This window comes from Puma concolor, chromosome A1 (assembly GCF_028749965.1).
Source record: "Puma concolor isolate L17-30 chromosome A1, mPumCon1.1.hap2, whole genome shotgun sequence".
Lineage (NCBI taxonomy): Eukaryota > Metazoa > Chordata > Mammalia > Carnivora > Felidae > Puma > Puma concolor.
The window spans coordinates 166,456,561-166,473,401 of NC_141667.1; the positions used below are offsets into that span (position 1 = coordinate 166,456,561).

At 40.5% G+C, this 16,841-nt stretch overlaps 1 long non-coding RNA gene across 1 annotated transcript in view; it reads left to right on the forward strand.

Annotated features, from left to right (window-relative positions):
• Positions 1-210: 210 nt before the first annotated feature.
• Positions 211-16,841, forward strand: part of LOC147584633 (uncharacterized) — a 29,546-nt gene continuing 12,915 nt past the window's right edge. Inside the window, exon 1 of the long non-coding RNA XR_015251796.1 lies at positions 211-757. This is a non-coding gene — a long non-coding RNA (uncharacterized LOC147584633). The remainder of the gene's footprint in view (positions 758-16,841) is intronic.

Sequence of the window (16,841 nt, forward strand, 5' to 3'; positions counted from 1 at the left end):
AATAGTTTCGTTATGAAATCATGACTTTTATACAAGTATACAATGGAGACATAGCACAGGTTTATTTAGCTAATTAATGAGATAATCTGTAAGCTGTTGGAACTAGTTCAAAGGAGGATTTGAAAAACACATATTGGTCATGAGAAATGCTGAAGTAAAGTTATAAATTGGTTAATGTCCATAAGACAATAAATAGTCAGTTGAATCACCACCTGAAAATATTTGCGTTTTTATGGACGAGAATTGTTTGCATTACTATCACTATTAGGTACGGATATATTGATGGTATATAGTACACAGTATTTATGCAACGTTTTAAGAAGTTCAAAGACCATGAAAGGGGAGTTAACGTAGAAAGGTGTGCTAAATGGGACACCTAATGGTCATTTTTACCCCTTTCAAAATCTTTTAAATTTTTTCATGACACTTTCCACATTATGCAACAGTGAATCATATCATTTAGGTCAGATTAAGTGTCTTAGAAATGTCGCTTCTCTGCATATTCACGATGAATGACTATGAACAAATGGTCATGGACTTATAGAACTGAGTTCTAAAGGAAATCCAGGAAATCCATGGATCCAAACCAACTGTATGGATGGAGATTATAATCATCATCCAGAAGATGAAAAGAAAAGTGCCCAGGGATTTTGCTTGATGGACTGACATTCAAAGGGACATGCAGAGAAATGTCAGTTTGAATAAGACTGCCTTCATGTTTACCTGGCTACTGTACCTTAGAAGAGTCTTTGAAGCGGTAAGTGAGACACGGGCATAAACACTCAGAGCATCACGACTCCCAAACTACCCCAGAGCAGTTGTGACGTCCACTCCCTGCCAAATTTGTCTGATAGCTACCACCCATACTTTCTGCTTACCTAGGGAGGAGGAGGTTAAATATTAGGCATTGAAAGTGAAAGGGAAGATGAGGCGCCTGGATGGCTCAGTCCGTTGAGCGTCCGACTTCGGTGCAGGTCACGATCTCGCAGTCCGTGAGTTCGATCCCCGCGTCGGGCTCTGTGCCGACGGCTCCGAGCCTGGAGTCTGCTTGGGATTCTGTGTCTCCCTCTCTCCCTGACCTTCCCCCGTTCATGCTCTGTCTCTCTCTGTCTCAAAAATAAATAAACATTAAAAAAAATTAAAAAAAGAAAGTGAAAGGGAAGAAAAAATAAGGAAAGAATATCAAGAACTACCACCACTCTGTCCTCCCCAATTTCACACGACACCACTTCCAACTATCCAACTATCCGTCCGACTGTACTTTTCTTCCAACCCTCTACGTGATCTCCTCTCCGTAGCTTCAAATTGGGACTTGCACCTTAATTGCGAATTTGCAATCATGCTGTTCCCTGGGAATATCATCTCCTCCCTGTCTGCCTGTCACTTTCTTACGCATGTCTCCTAACTTAGTTAAAATTCCACCTGCTGCATGATGCCATGTTCTGAGCCCTCAGAACGTCCCCTGGCTATTATGTGACTGTAAATTCTTTGCAGTAAGAGCTTATTCAAGTTTGCCTCACTTTGTATGTACCCAACAGAGTACTTGAAACACAAAGGATGATTTATGACTAAGACTATTAAAATAACTAGCAGTATATTAATGCCTAACAGAATACATGAATAGATAGGGGAATGAATGAGTGAATGAATGAATGAATGAATGAATGAATAGAATGATTTAAAAATATATGCAAATGCCTGTTTTCTTTCTTCGGTATGTAAGTTCTGGGGTTTGCTGGTAAGTCACCTGCAGAGTTAGGACAATGAGGAAAACTTCAAATTCACCTTTTTCTCCACTTGAAACCTTGAAACACACCTGTTTCTTGAATTGAGGTGTATTTAGTCTTTTAAAGTACCTTAGGAATGAGATTCAGTCACGCACATCAAAAACTTGAATCCTTGAAACCAGAAAGGCTCATATACTCAAAAATTCATCCAGGGGATGGGAAAAAAAAACCCACAACACCCCTCTAGAAGATTAATATCTTAGTGTCTACAACTGTTATTACTTCATTAGGTTCGCGAGAAGAAGCATAAATTCTTTTGTCTAGTTTATCATTTTATCATCAAAGTAACTTCTGACAGGTGCATGGCTTTAGAAGTCTCTTATTTGTATGTTATAGGACAGGTGGGGATTTTATACTGGAGTCTTGAAGTTTAGATTAATTCTGGTAATTAAAGGTGAAAAGTTTCTGGTTTCATAAAGTAAGCCCCAAACCACACGACTGTACCAGTACATACTGAATTGATCTGAAGTAAATCTGGGTTTTTGTTCCAGGGATGACAATGGGAAATGCGTAGGGAGATGCCTTCAAGCCCTTTTCTGAAACGAGGTTCCACAATTTGCGAGCACTGATAAGTTAATTTCCAAATATTCAAGCGCTTATCCAAAACTTTCCAAACTACCTTTTCAACTTGTTCATGCATGCACACAAGTTCTCAGCAGAATGGTGTAAACAATCTACCCTTTGTCTTCTCTTCTTTACTCAACCTTCTCCCCAAATATATTATTGAGTGCCTCCTTGGAACCTGTCATACGTGTCTTATTTCAAGGTCTTTGTATCCTTTGGGACAGATTATTAATTTAGGAACTGTGAGCACAATTCCAAATTTGCATTAATGTATATATAACTTTTGCATACATCTTAACATTTCTGTGTGAATGCTTTAATATAAGTTGTATATTATATTATTTTGGCTACAGAAGTGCTATGAAAACAAAACCAAGAAGAAAACTGCTGGGAAAATATGCTATAGTTTAAAAACAAATAGTTCTGATACAGCATTTAAGAGTTGTTTTTTTTTTTTTTTTTAATGAAACTTTATAAACTACGGACTTTACAAAACAGTCTTAAATGTGAAAGATAGAGATAAGAACTGAGCGGGAGGGTCAGTTCTAGAAACGACAGCCAGGACATAGTTGAAGGCTAAAGGTATTAGAAATTATAGAGAGGCAAAATGTTGAGAGAGGTGATTGATTTAAACTAAGTTGAAATATGGAGGTATCCAGACCCTTATAAAAACGGATTGAATTTTGATTTACTAGTGGTTCAAACTTCACATAGTTTACATAAAGTGGCAATCAGGGAAGTTTGACTTAAGATCACTAACCATACAGAAAACATTTCAAACCCATAAAAAAGTTCCTACAATAAAGAAGCCGTTACTGGGTAGAAGTTTGATGAAAGTTATATACTTTAGAGGTGGACTGAGGCTAAGCATTCAAGACTCACACTAATATTGACCTTGCTCCCCCCCCCCCCCCCCCCCCGCCAACTTGAGTGTGTGGTACACGTTTTTGGAAGCCACTAATTTATTTTGAAATTTTTGTTTTGGCAGAAAAATGTATATTTGACTTATGTAACAGGACCATAGTATGACTTCTGTTGTCTCCTTTTCCCTGGCCCTTAAAATGATTTCCTTTGGGAAAGAAATCATCTGGGATTCCATACCCTCCAACACTGGAAAGGTGAAGGTTTTATTTAACTGCCCTAGAACTTACCATTGCAAGATGGGGGTATTTAGCTCAAGTGGTGTGAAAAGGTCTTAAATTATTCTGGCAATTGAGTTTTTATCCTTTTGTTCTATATTGTAAAATCCTTTAATGGCTAAACACACCCACAAGCTTGGACTTTAGACCCTATGAGCAGCAGGGGGGAGATGTACAATTGCTGTAACATTCGCTCCCAAGTGGATAGAATCTGGTAGACTTTCTGGAGTTCATGCATATGCTAAAAGGGTGAGTTGAATTAATCAGAATGGCGAGATTCAGGGGGGGCGAACTCATAGGTCTCAAAAAGAAGATGGGGGGAGAGCAGGATTAAGAACATTGAAAACTAAAATAAAAGAGAATCAAGTACTCCCCTAAGTTTCTCTCACGCTAAATGGGGCCAAATGCCAATATTTTGATTTACCAGCATCCCTATCAAGTTACTTGAGACAAGGAAATGTGTCTGACTCTCAACCCCAGATGGATGGTCAGCTGACCTCCTGGGCCATTCATCATCGGGATGGGGGAGTGAGTTCACTTCTCTGCACTTCAGCTAACAGCCCCTGAAAGGTTGCAACACAAGACTTGCAACTGAATATCTGGCTGATTCTAGTCATCAGGGCAAACCCTGAAACTTTGGCCACTATACTCTCTGATAATGTGTAAGTCACTTGACCTCTCTGTACATTTAAGCTTATTATATTTCATTTTTTAGTAAGTAATGAGAAGTCTTAAAATCACGCCCTGTCAGAATTCTCTTCCTTTAGGGTAGGTGACAGTGTTAGGGGAATAAGATTCACCCAAACAGATTCCTAGGTACCCTTCAGCGTAAATAAGAAATGTGATTCATGGGGTTTTCTAAGCCCTTTCTACTCAAAGTATCTTTCACAGACCAGCAGAAGATTCTTAGAAATTCAGAATCTCAGGTCCTGTCCCAAGCCCACTGATTTGGAATCTGTATTTTAACCTAACAACAGATAATTTAAATGTACATTAAAATCTGGGAAGCACTGATGTAATATGTACTACGTATAACTCACCACAATGCAACGTTTAAAATGCTTCTGTATTCATCCTTAAAACATTACTGGTTATATATATATATATATATATATATATATATATATATATATTTTTTTTTTTTTTTTTTTTTGCACAAGAACACAATATTTTAAATTTCAGCTTCTGAGACTCGTGAGAGCATGGTCTTTTCTTAATTATCTCCACATATCTGGAATCTTCTGAGCAACCATGACATAGCAGGAACTCAAGTAATGTTTATGGAATTAATTTAGGATATAAATTTAAGGTAAAATATGCTTACATCTAAATTTTAGTAACTTCCTTCTATTACATTTTTAAAAATACATTAAAATGGGGCGCCTGGGTGGTGCAGTCGGTTAAGCGTCCGACTTCAGCCAAGTCACGATCTCGTGGTCCGTGAGTTCGAGCCCCGCGTGGGGCTCTGCGCTGACGGCTCAGAGCCTGGAGCCTGTTTCCGATTCTGTGTCTCCCTCTCTCTCTGCCCCTCCCCCGTTCATGCTCTGTCTCTCTCTGTCCCAAAAAATAAATAAATGTTGAAAAAAAATTTTAAAAAAATACATTAAAATAATAATGCTGGGGCGCCTGGGTGGCTCAGTCGGTCAAGCGTCCGACTTTGGCTCAGGTCACGATCTCACGGTCCATGAGTTCAAGCCCCGCGTCGGGCTTGGGCTGATGGCTCAGAGCCTGGAGCCTGCTTCCGATTCTGTGTCTCCCTCTCTCTCTGCCCCTCCCTCATTCATGCTCTGTCTCTGTCTGTCCCAAAAATAAATAAACGTTAAAAAAAAATTAAAAAAAAGTAAATAAAATAATAATGCTAAAAATATAACATTAACAATCTTACCCCTCATTTAGTCTACGGGTAATCCAGTAGACTATGAAATCGAATTTTCTCTGTGTAACAGTTAAGGATGCGTGGGAAACATCAAACACTATCACCTCCTGCTTCTCCATAGTCAGTAGATAAAAGTCACTCTAAAAGTATTGCTAAGAAGAGGCTAGCCTTTGCCTGCTAGGGTAGTAGAGGAGGGTTTTGTTTTTCACCTTTTGCCAAAGCCAAGGATGTGAGTGGAAGGGGCATCAAATCTCAAATGAGGAGTAGAGAACCAGCAAAACTGAAAACTGGCACTGTGTTATCGGATAGATGTCTGCTTAGCTATGAAACCGGATGTCCTTTCCCTTTCCAGGGAGAAGGGAGAAGAAAACCAGGGGAGGTGGGTGTCGAGGGACCATTAGGGGAAAAGACCTTGAGACCCAATAACTCTCAGCACCTATGGACTCTGTTGCCTCTCCGTTGCCACCTGTCTCCTCCTTGTCCACCCCAATCTCTGCCACTCACACCCACAGATTTTTCTGATTTGTCCGAATTCCAGAACGTGAGTCTGTATATGGCTGTAGATCAGATATAGCCAAGTAGAAGAGAGGAGATCATGGGCTATTGATTTTTATGGACCTCTGTTACATGATGGGAAATGGCTACACATTTTAGGAATATGTCCTGGTGTCACTGGCAAGGAGGTAACTTGAAGACAAGATGTCAAAGAAGGTAAAAATGCCATGGGCATGAACATCTCCCCGACGGGATACGTCAGAACCACCCCAGGACTCAAGATGATCATAGGCTGAGATGTCGGAATATCAGGCCTCACCAACAAAGGAAGCCACTCCAACCATACCCAACTGTTTCTCCTTCTTTGTATTCCCTTTCCCTTACCGTGATGGAACCCATCCTTGAAAGAGAGCAAAAAGAAGAGATGCTTTGTAGCTTGTCCAAGTCCAGTTCACCTCCAGGTCACTATTAACCACCATGCTGGACTATAGTGTGGAAAAAGGGAAGAGCTTGCCATGGGGAATAAGGGAGACCCTGTAAAATGAACAGGGCAGACCTTGAATCCCAAGGAAAAATTGATCTACTAGCTTAGAGGGGCTGAAAAGTTAAGGAATATGTCAATAAGAAGTTAAAGTAGGGGCGCCTGGGTGGCGCAGTCGGTTAAGCGTCCGACTTCAACCAGGTCACGATCTCGTGGTCCGTGAGTTCCAGCCCCGCGTCGGGCTCTGGGCTGATGGCTCAGAGCCTGGAGCCTGTTTCCGATTCTGTGTCTCCCTCTCTCTCTGCCCCTCCCCCGTTCATGCTCTCTCTCTGTCCCAAAAATAAATAAACATTGAAAAAAAAAATAGTTTTAGACCTAATAAAAGATTCCAACACCAGAAAAACGTGACTTGGTATCTCCAGGCTGCCCCGCCACTGAGAGGAGATATCAATCTTTTCAGCTACCTGAGCCCCGGCAACACTTTCATAAATAGTTGGGACACGGTCTTTCTCATGAGAGTTAAAAGTTATGTTTTTTTTTTTTTTTTTTAATTTTTTTTTCAACGTTTTTTATTTTTATTTTTGGGACAGAGTGAGACAGAGCATGAACGGGGGAGGGGCAGAGAGAGAGGGAGACACAGAATCGGAAACAGGCTCCAGGCTCCGAGCCATCAGCCCAGAGCCTGACGCGGGGCTCGAACTCACAGACCGCGAGATCGTGACCTGGCTGAAGTCGGACGCTTAACCGACTGCGCCACCCAGGCGCCCCAAAAGTTATGTTTTTAACATTTGGAAAGAATTCATAGCACCCAGTAATAGTAACGAAATTGACAAGGAAACAAGATTCTGTAAACACACCAAAATGAGTACCACAAAGTCCTTAAGATTAAGGTTTTTTAAAATAAATCTTTCCTCATTTTAAAATTATGAAAGAGGGAAAGAGGCTACACATTTCCTCTCTATATCCCAATCCTGATGGGAATCGAGATTAGAACTTCCCTTTGAGTTGTCCAAGGTGACTAGAATAGCATAAGTTTTATCTAGAAATGGCCAAATACACAGACATTGCCATCCTTGTATGGGAATGCCCGCTGTCAGTAGTAAAATCATTTTCATTTGATTCTGTGAAACCACTTAATCCACAGCCTATTTAAAATCGCACAATCTCGAAGAGCTGTAATTAGTTTTCTAACAGCTCTTCTTCCTGCCACTTTGCAAATCAGGCTGGGAGTCCAACTTTTAATACAGACATGTCACTAATTAGCACTGCCCAAAACCAAGTCGAATAGGGCCATAATGAATGCGCGACAATTGGGGAATGGAGTCCATTTCTCCATTTGAAACTTGGAAGCAATCCATTTTAATCTGTATGCAAAGGTCGGCTTTTGAAGGAATAATTGTACTTTGTTTTGGTCCATCTGGATTGGGCTATAAATATGCCTTCCAGGTTTTATAACATTAAGTTACACAGACAGCACTCAATGTCAGAGTAATGTTCAAGAAGTCCTATATGGGTGATTAACTTGAGAACATTCATCAAATCGGTACCCTGATCTTAGGGGGAAAAAGGCATTTTTAAAGCTAGAAGTGATTTCAGGGCTCTTGGTTTTGGTGAATGAGATGAATTCATTTTTAAAAAGTTCCAAGTGCTTTTTGTTCTCCCTGATAATTAAGCCTAATAAAATAAGCACATTTTTCTGGTTTCTTAAACATATGCATATTTTTCTATGCCAGGAATTACCTTGAAGTATTAGAGTAACAATAACAAAAAAAACACACAAAAAAACAAACAAAAAAAACTCCCCTTGTGGTCCCATCGTTTAAGCCCCACATACCAACCTTCCATGATTATTTTGTACATTGTAATCTTGCATATGTTTTTGCAGGATTTTACAAAATGCTTCAAAAACATTTGAGGTTTGGGATTTCCACTTGTTACTATTTATGGTTTCAGTGTTCACATACCATTGATTTTTTTTCCCTCTCCCTCTTCGACCCTAAATGTCAATTGTAATCTAAATTAATTTGCAGTTGGAGTTGGCAAGATGGAAACCTCAGTTCATGTGGGGAAACCACAGGCAAAGCAGAAGATGTTAAGGGTAGTTCTTGGTCCATCCTAATATTTATGGCTTCCCTCTTCAACAACCCAAAAGCCAATCAGATACTTGTCATTGTCATTTGGGAAGCATATTAAAACAAACAAACAAACAACAACAAAAAAAAAACAAGACCGATGCATAATTTGACTTCATCTTTAGAAATATTACATCCAAGGTCACCTGGGTGCCTCATTCAGCTGAGCGTGGGACTCTTGATTTCGGCTCAGGTCATGATGTCATGTTTTGTGGGATCAAACCCCACATCAGGCTCTGTGCTGACAGCGTGTGAAGCCTGCTTGGGACTCTCTCTCTCCCTTGCTATGCCACTCCTTCGCTTGTGCTCTTTCTCTCTTGAAATGAATAAATATTTTTTTTTTTTAAAAAGAATATTATGTCCAGAGTTTTCATAGAAAGAAAATTGTGATAAATTCCTCATCGGTCAACGCATAAAAACCAATTTTGGCAAAAAGCAAAATCTGTAGCTTTACTCTAAGTGAAATGTGGGTCAAATGTTCAGAGTCTCAGTGGGTAGATCACACACTTTAGACATCTTGTATCTCAAAGTCATGGCAGAGTAGTGTAGTGCAGTAGAGTGTGGACGATACTCAGTAAACAGGTTGCAAACCATGTGAAAGAAATATAATAGATGGAAATAAAAGGTGTCTGTCTTTTCAAATCCAGACATGTAGCGCACACGAAGCCGCTGTAAACTGACATCACACAGTATATACCAACTCCAAGGGAGATGCTTGGACTAAGAGAGGAAGTTTGGGTGTGGCACACTTTGTTGTCAGACAGTTGAGGAAGGATTTGTAATATGCCCCAGAGCACGTAGAGAGCAAATATGCTGTAAGCATGACAAGGCTCGAGTTGTGGGTTCAATAAAGAAGATTGGGGAATATAAACAAGAGCAATATAAAGTCTTTAGGTAAATGAGATTGGGGTGACGCAATAGAAAAGTAGGCACGTCATCATCCCGGAGAAGGTAGAACAAAGAGGGAGAACAAAGGGGATCAGACGCAGATCAGACAAGGAGATGAGCTTCCTGAAACTTTGAATCCTGTACAGAAGCCCAGTCCTTACAATGGGAACTTCCTGCCCATCCCCTCACTCTATCTGAATTCAGTTTGCTTTAGACCCTGAGAAAACCCTGCAGGCCTGAATTGCTTTTAAGATGGCAGTATTGTTGTTATGGTCAAGTCCTGAATGGTGAAACCTAGGAAAAGCAGTTAAATGCTTTCTTAAACAAATCCCATTTATTTACTCGTAAGTTTGCAGAATGCTGTCAGGGAACCACTCACCAGGTAACGTGCCACGTCTTCTCAAGGTGCTTCATAACACCTGCTAAGGAAACGTGCTGGGCTGGACGCAGCCGCCATTTTGGATCTCCACTGGGTGGACACCTGAAGGTCTGGGCAAAGGCTCCTTAGCCTTCCTTGCATCCCTGTATGTCTGTATACTGGTAGAGGAAAGCTCGATTTGTCAGGAAGCATCTTACCTCCCTTTCCATGATCATCAGTGGCTCCTGAAACATTTGCATCATGGGACCACATTGTTTCTTATAAATAAATTTCTTTGAGAAGCATTTTACTGGCCTCGTGAGAGTCTTTCAAAAATATGGTCTAAAATAGTCTAATGAGAGCCACACTATTTACTTCTTATTTTTTTTTAATTAAGCCTAAATATCTGAATATGTTTTCTTTAATTTATATGAGTTCGGGGCGCCTGGGTGGCGCAGTCGGTTAAGCGTCCGACTTCAGCCAGGTCACGATCTCACGGTCCGTGAGTTCGAGCCCCGCGTCAGGCTCTGGGCTGATGGCTCAGAGCCTGGAGCCTGTTTCCGATTCTGTGTCTCCCTCTCTCTCTGCCCCTCCCCCGTTCATGCTCTGTCTCTCTCTGTTCCAAAAATAAATAAAAAAAAAAAAAAACCGTTTAATTTATATGAGTTCTAGAGTGTGAACATAGATTTTAGTCTATTTTAGTCTATTGGGGTGCCTGGGTGGCTTAGTTGGTTAAGCACCTGACTTCAGTTCAGGTCATGATTCACAGTCCCGGAGTTCAAGCCCCGTGTCAGCCTCTGTGCCTACAGCTCAGAGCCTGGAGCCTGCTTCAGATTCTGTGTCTCCCTCTCTCTCTCTGACCCTCCCCTGCTCACACTCTGTCCCTCTCAAAAATAAAATAAAATATAAAATAAAATAAAATAATCTAGAGAACACTGTAAAATGAAGAGGGTTTTCATGTTTCTTAAATGAAGAGTGTGGTGTCTCTCGTGATCAGATGGGGGTTCCCAAATGTGAGGCAACATTGGGTGGAAGCAGGCGGCCTGGGTGCTGAAAAAATTCACAAGAGGCAGCAAAAAGGAGATAGAAGTTTACTGAATATACCACAAGGGAGTTGTGGGCAGGACAGCGGGGAAGCTGTCTGCAAGGAAGAAATGAGTGGGAGATGTATTAAAGGGGAAATGGCGGGGCGCCTGGGTGGCGCAGTCGGTTAAGCGTCCGACTTCAGCCAGGTCACGATCTCGCGGTCCGTGAGTTCGAGCCCCGCATCAGGCTCTGGGCTGATGGCTCGGAGCCTGGAGCCTGTTTCCGATTCTGTGTCTCCCTCTCTCTCTGCCCCTCCCCCGTTCATGCTCTGTCTGTCTCTGTCCCATAAATAAATAAACATTGAAAAAAAATTTAAAAAAATAAATAAAAAAATAAAGGGGAAATGGGAGTAAGTATGAGGGCCTATGGAATTTTCCCATTTTTGGTAACTGTACCTGCTTGCACGTAGCCCGTTGGTTAGGGCATATGGATATTTTGCAGTGAGTTGCCTCATGGGCCTGTTTCACCAGGGGGTTGCTGTGGGCCCCTTTGACTTGATCAAGTTTCCACTGCTCAAGCCTGTTGTCTACAACCAGCCTCTACAAGGACAACAATTCCCTTGAGGACCTCAGGGTACAATACAGAGTTGCTGATATTCTGCAGTTTACATGGTACAGTCTATACGGACACTATTCTATTCTATTCTATTCTATTCTATTCTATTCTATTCCATCCTATTCTTTTTCTGCATTTCCAATCCTATTGTCTCCTCTCCACGGAAATACACCCTAAAAGACTTAAAATATGCCCTTCCTGCCCAAACACTATTGGTTTGTTTTGAAAGTTGGTATATTTTTCAAAATACTTCTTGGCTGCCCTAGTTTTGTACCCTGGGTGTGATGCACAAATCCAATCTCATTTCTTTTTATCAAAGTTGTGTTTTTGAGATCTATTCATGTTGACACATGTGAATTCAGTCCATTGCATCTAATTGCTATATATTATTCCCTAATAAAATCTTTCAATTTGTTTTTTGCTCTCCTCATTTCCTCATGTCTTACGTCTCATTTTATTTTTCCTTCCAACCCAACGGACACAATATTTTTTTTTAATTTTTAGTTTGTCTGTTTTCTCTTCTTTTTCTATTGTGTAACGCAGGGGAAATATTGTTAGCTGCCGAATGGTAACTAATCTGAATGAGCAGTAACCTTCCAGTACCCCTAGGGTTTTCCTGGGGGTGGGATCCAGTAATCGGTGGTCACTCACCACCTCCTACAAATGGAGAAAGGTAGTTTACTTAAAAACCTCCGAGGGGCGCCTGGGTGGCGCAGTCGGTTAAGCGTCCGACTTCAGCCAGGTCACGATCTCGCGGTCCGGGAGTTCGAGCCCCGCGTCGGGCTCTGGGCTGATGGCTCGGAGCCTGGAGCCTGTTTCCGGTTCTGTGTCTCCCTCTCTCTCTGCCCCTTCCCCGTTCATGCTCTGTCTCTCTCTGTCCCAAAAAAATAAATAAACGTTGAAAAAAAAATTAATTAAAAAAACCTCCGAGACTCATCAGTAATGGACACAGTAACCTCACACTGAGGATGAGCCTTCTAATATGCCACACTCGTACTGTCCCGCAGAGAATGGAAAAATTAAAATATCGGCTACATGTAAAAGATCACAGTACAAAAATATCTAATGTGTTGACAAAGACATAACTAAAGTATAAATAACTTGCTTTGGATGTGTACTCGGATGATGTTCAGAGGATGCTCCCTCTTCAAATAGCTAGGCACACACTTAAGATAATGAGGCACTCTGTCAAACGCATGCTCTTTGATGCAAAGGCCTTCAGTAGGGCCGTCATTAAAATGACTTTTGATTACATTTTCTGAGGCCATGCCCAATGGCGCAAATGCCATTGCCTTCACTCATGTAAACCCAGCTACAGAGGCTCCACTTAGAGAGACTCTGGAAGCAGAGTTTCTGCCGCCCAGGATGCCCAAATGGCTTGTGAAACAGCAGCCCTGAACACATGAGCAGAGGTAGAGGAGGAAGCCTTTTTTGCTTTAACTCTTGTGCTTATCCCAGTTCCTGCCACAGAGGCGTCCTGCTCTGTCACATCTGATAGTCCTGTCTTCCTCCCTATAACTGGGTATTTAAGAATATATAGTGGGTCCTCCAGGATTTTCTCTCCTCGGTCTTTACTTAGAGAACTTCTAGTCTTATGGATTAGCCACTCACCATGAGGCCAACAGCTCCGACTTTATCCCAAGGTCTGACCTCTCTGTCAGCTTTCACTTGACTCCAGGGGCCTTCTGACTTTGCATTCCGACGGCGGATGAGAATGAGCATGTGAACAACTCGAATCTGTGAGCTTAGAGTCCAAATCCCTCGTCTTGGGCTGTGACTGTTATCTGCACAGCCAGGCAGTCTCAATACCTGAATTTATTTTCTCTCTTTACCCCACTCTCTTGACTAGTGTTATCATTAGATCTTGCCCATGTTGGCCTTGAAATGCGTCTCCTGGGCGTTTTTTCTTCATTCTGATCACTGTGTCCTTACACTTGAATGAATGCAATAGATTCTTACACGTTTACCCACAATTCTTCCGATCTCACTTTTATTTATTGCCAAAGAAGACGCAAACTGGTTCAGCACTTAGGAATGTGGGCTCTGAGGAGAGATACCTAGATTGCCCTACAGTTTCATTTTTACAAAGCCGCAAAATTTTGAACAAGTTAGTTAACACGTCAACGCCTTTGTTTCTTCATCTATAAAAGGGAGGCGATGATGCTACCTCGTGAGATCATTTGAGAGTTTATTCACATAGCCCAACAGACAGTGAGGAATAATGCACGGTCTGCTCTAGAAATTTACAGATGATGTTTGTGGGACTCTGAGAAAATACACAGAACAGAGTTTCCCCCTGGTTCCTTCAAAATCCCCTCCCTTGGCATTTGGTGCCTTCCTAAACTGGCTCCATCTTTCATCCAACACCAAAATGTATGCCTTTTTTATTCTGATTCGAATAAATTGTTAAAAATCTAAAATAACGGCTGACATTCTCATAGTGTGTTACCGATTTTTTTTTTTTTTGGCATATTTTATCTCATTTGATGCTCACTGCCACATGAGCTCATGTTTGGAGCAAAAAGAGCCAATTACAGTTAATAAAGGAAGATCCAAGTCTCAAATGGAGGAACCCTTAAGTGTTCCCTTTTTTTTTTCATACAAGGGCACCCTCTTTTAGCACAAGAAATTTTTAAAATACTTACTATTACAATTTTGAAAAAAAAAAAAAAAACAACATACAGTTAGGAGGACCTCCTAGTGCCCCTATTAGGGTTTTAGAAATTAAATAAGGATGAAGTTTGAGCTTCATTAACTGAACGGTAAATCCCTTTTGCTCTGCGATGAAATTCACTCAGATGATTCCTATGACCACGAGGTGATACCTCTGTAAGGAAACGAGCAGAGTTGTTTCTCAAAACTTCAAGGAGAAATCTGCAAGAAAATAAAAAAAAAATGGAAAAGAGAGACCACTGCTGTATTCCAGGATGAGAAGGATAAAAATCACATGCACACAAATAAGATAATTTTGACATAATATATTTATGAGTTTACTGTGTGCCGAGTGCATAAAATATGTTTTCCCCCCCCACCGATTTATTTGGCTGCGTACTCTTTGATTGCCTCTTTCTATGACAGCTATTTTGAATTCCCTTTCTACATGGAAAATAGAAATGAAACTCAGTCTTCAAAGATGTTTTCACTCTATGTTTCAAGGTTAACTACAAAAGCTTAGTGAAATTTTTAATGCAAAATTGATAATTAGACAGGTTTTCGAAGAAACAAAATGATCAATAAAATTTTAAAAGTGAATAGAAAGGAAAGGTTAGACTCTGGGCATTAGTATATATTTTTAAAAAAGGAGAGTCTCCTAGAAAATAGTGTCTATTTAGGAATTCTTTGTTTTTAAGTGTATTTACTTATTTTGAGAGAGATACAGACAGCCTGAGTGGAGGAGGGACAGAGAAAGAGAGAGAGAGAGAGAGAGAGAGAGAGAGAAAGAGAGAGAGAGAGAGAGAAACCCCAAGCAGTTTCCATGCTGCCCACAGAGCCTCATGAACTGTGAGATCATGACCTGAAGTTGAAACCAATAGCTGGACGCTTAACTGACTGAGCCACCTACACCCTCCTATTTAGGATTTCTTTATAATATAAAGTATGCTATGGTCTCTTAGAAAGATCATCAGACGGGGCGCCTGGGTGGCGCAGTCGGTTAAGTGTCCGACTTCAGCCAGGTCACGATCTCGCGGTCCGGGAGTTCGAGCCCCGCGTCGGGCTCTGGGCTAATGGCTCGGAGCCTGGAGCCTGTTTCCGATTCTGTGTCTCCCTCTCTCTCTGCCCCTCCCCCATTCATGCTCTGTCTCTCTCTGTCCCAAAAATAAATAAACGTTGAAAAAAAAAAAAAAAAAGATCATCAGAGTAATAGGTCAAAATAGGATTCATAATATATAAGTAAATATAATAGAAATATCACTAGAGTGGAAACTGGAACATTATGCCAAGAATTTTCTTTCAAGTAAAATGACTTGAAAAAAGTAGTAAAAAAAATAATTCAAATTGGTACCTCAGTTTACACAGTAAACCAAAATATATCGCAGCTAAATTTGAGTTAATACGTTTAAAAATAATGAAAAGTTATGTAACTGTTCGATCCACCTTGAAACAATAAAGAAAAGAAAATAATCTGTGATGAAAAGAAAAAAAAAATCATATCCCAAAACATTTTCCACATCACAAGCAAAAAGAAAAGAACAGAATAGTAGGGTGTATGTTATGCAATCATGAGAAAGATTTGTTATTTTTATCACAAATATCAGGAATTTTGAAGGGAGCATGGTAGGCTGAATGCATGATCCAATTCTGCTCTGTCCATCAACCCCACTGAAATGCAAAAATGCCTAGAAAGGTATCAAAAATGCAGAAAACCATAAGGACCAAAAAGGACAGCAGGTAACAGAATACAAAAGAAGTTAGCAAAACTCCCAAAGTGCAGAGATAACCCAGAGGAAGTTGATAGTTGGCTTAGGAAGGGAGAGTTGGTAGAGAATGTGAGCGGATATGAAGTCATGTGATATAGGAGAGAGCAGGGCAGAGCCCACACCGAAAGTACCAGCAATGAATGGCTAACCTATTTCGTGACTGCCTGCTTCCTGGATCACACATAACCCTTTTCATGGTATAATCCCTCAGTGCATCCTAAAAACTCCCCACGGTGTTGGCCTCTAAATCAGAGTTGAGTGGGGTTCTGTGATATTTGCATTTAAGCCAAGCTCAATACTCTAACATGTGGGTGCGTAACTTGCAAGGAGGTCCTGCTCAGCTGTGTTGGATATTTACAGCATACTAGAAAAATATCACATTTTTATTATTTATTTTACGGTTCTGTTTTACAAGTTGCCAAAAGTCAAGATAAATTAACATTTTTGTTTCCTACGTAAACATCTTCTAGAGGCCCAATGTTGTGCTTTGAATTTTGATGGCTCTTAAATCTAGAAATAGAATGCATAATCTTTCCTTTCATGGACATGCATTGATCCAAAACAATTTCTATCCTGAGACTGGGTACTGGAAAACAAAGTCTCTGCTTTTCTTCCCAGAGACAGCTTTATTCTTTCTTCCTTTTTTTTTTTTCGCTCAAAAGAACTTCATGCGATATTTCAAATTAGAACTAAAATTAACTTATCCCATTTCACTCACACCAGCACTTTTATTAATCTGATGATGTGTAAAGTCTTATGTCCCAATGTTTCTGAGACATCCAGAGAGATGTACATATCAGAAAAAAAAAAAAAAAAAAAAAAAAAAACAAGTAGATAGGCACGGATCCCTTACTATGAAAGAAATCCTGCCTTCAGAGATAAAACCTAGAGATCTTAACTGACTTTGGTAGAACAACATCAAATGCTTCCAGATAGTTATCCATTATTTTTCACATGGATCACTGAAAACAATTTCAGCCATGTCTTGCCTTTTCAAACAACAAAGGACGGCCAAGGAAAGGACCTAAGGAACAGATCGGAACCATAAACGTTGGCTCTGTG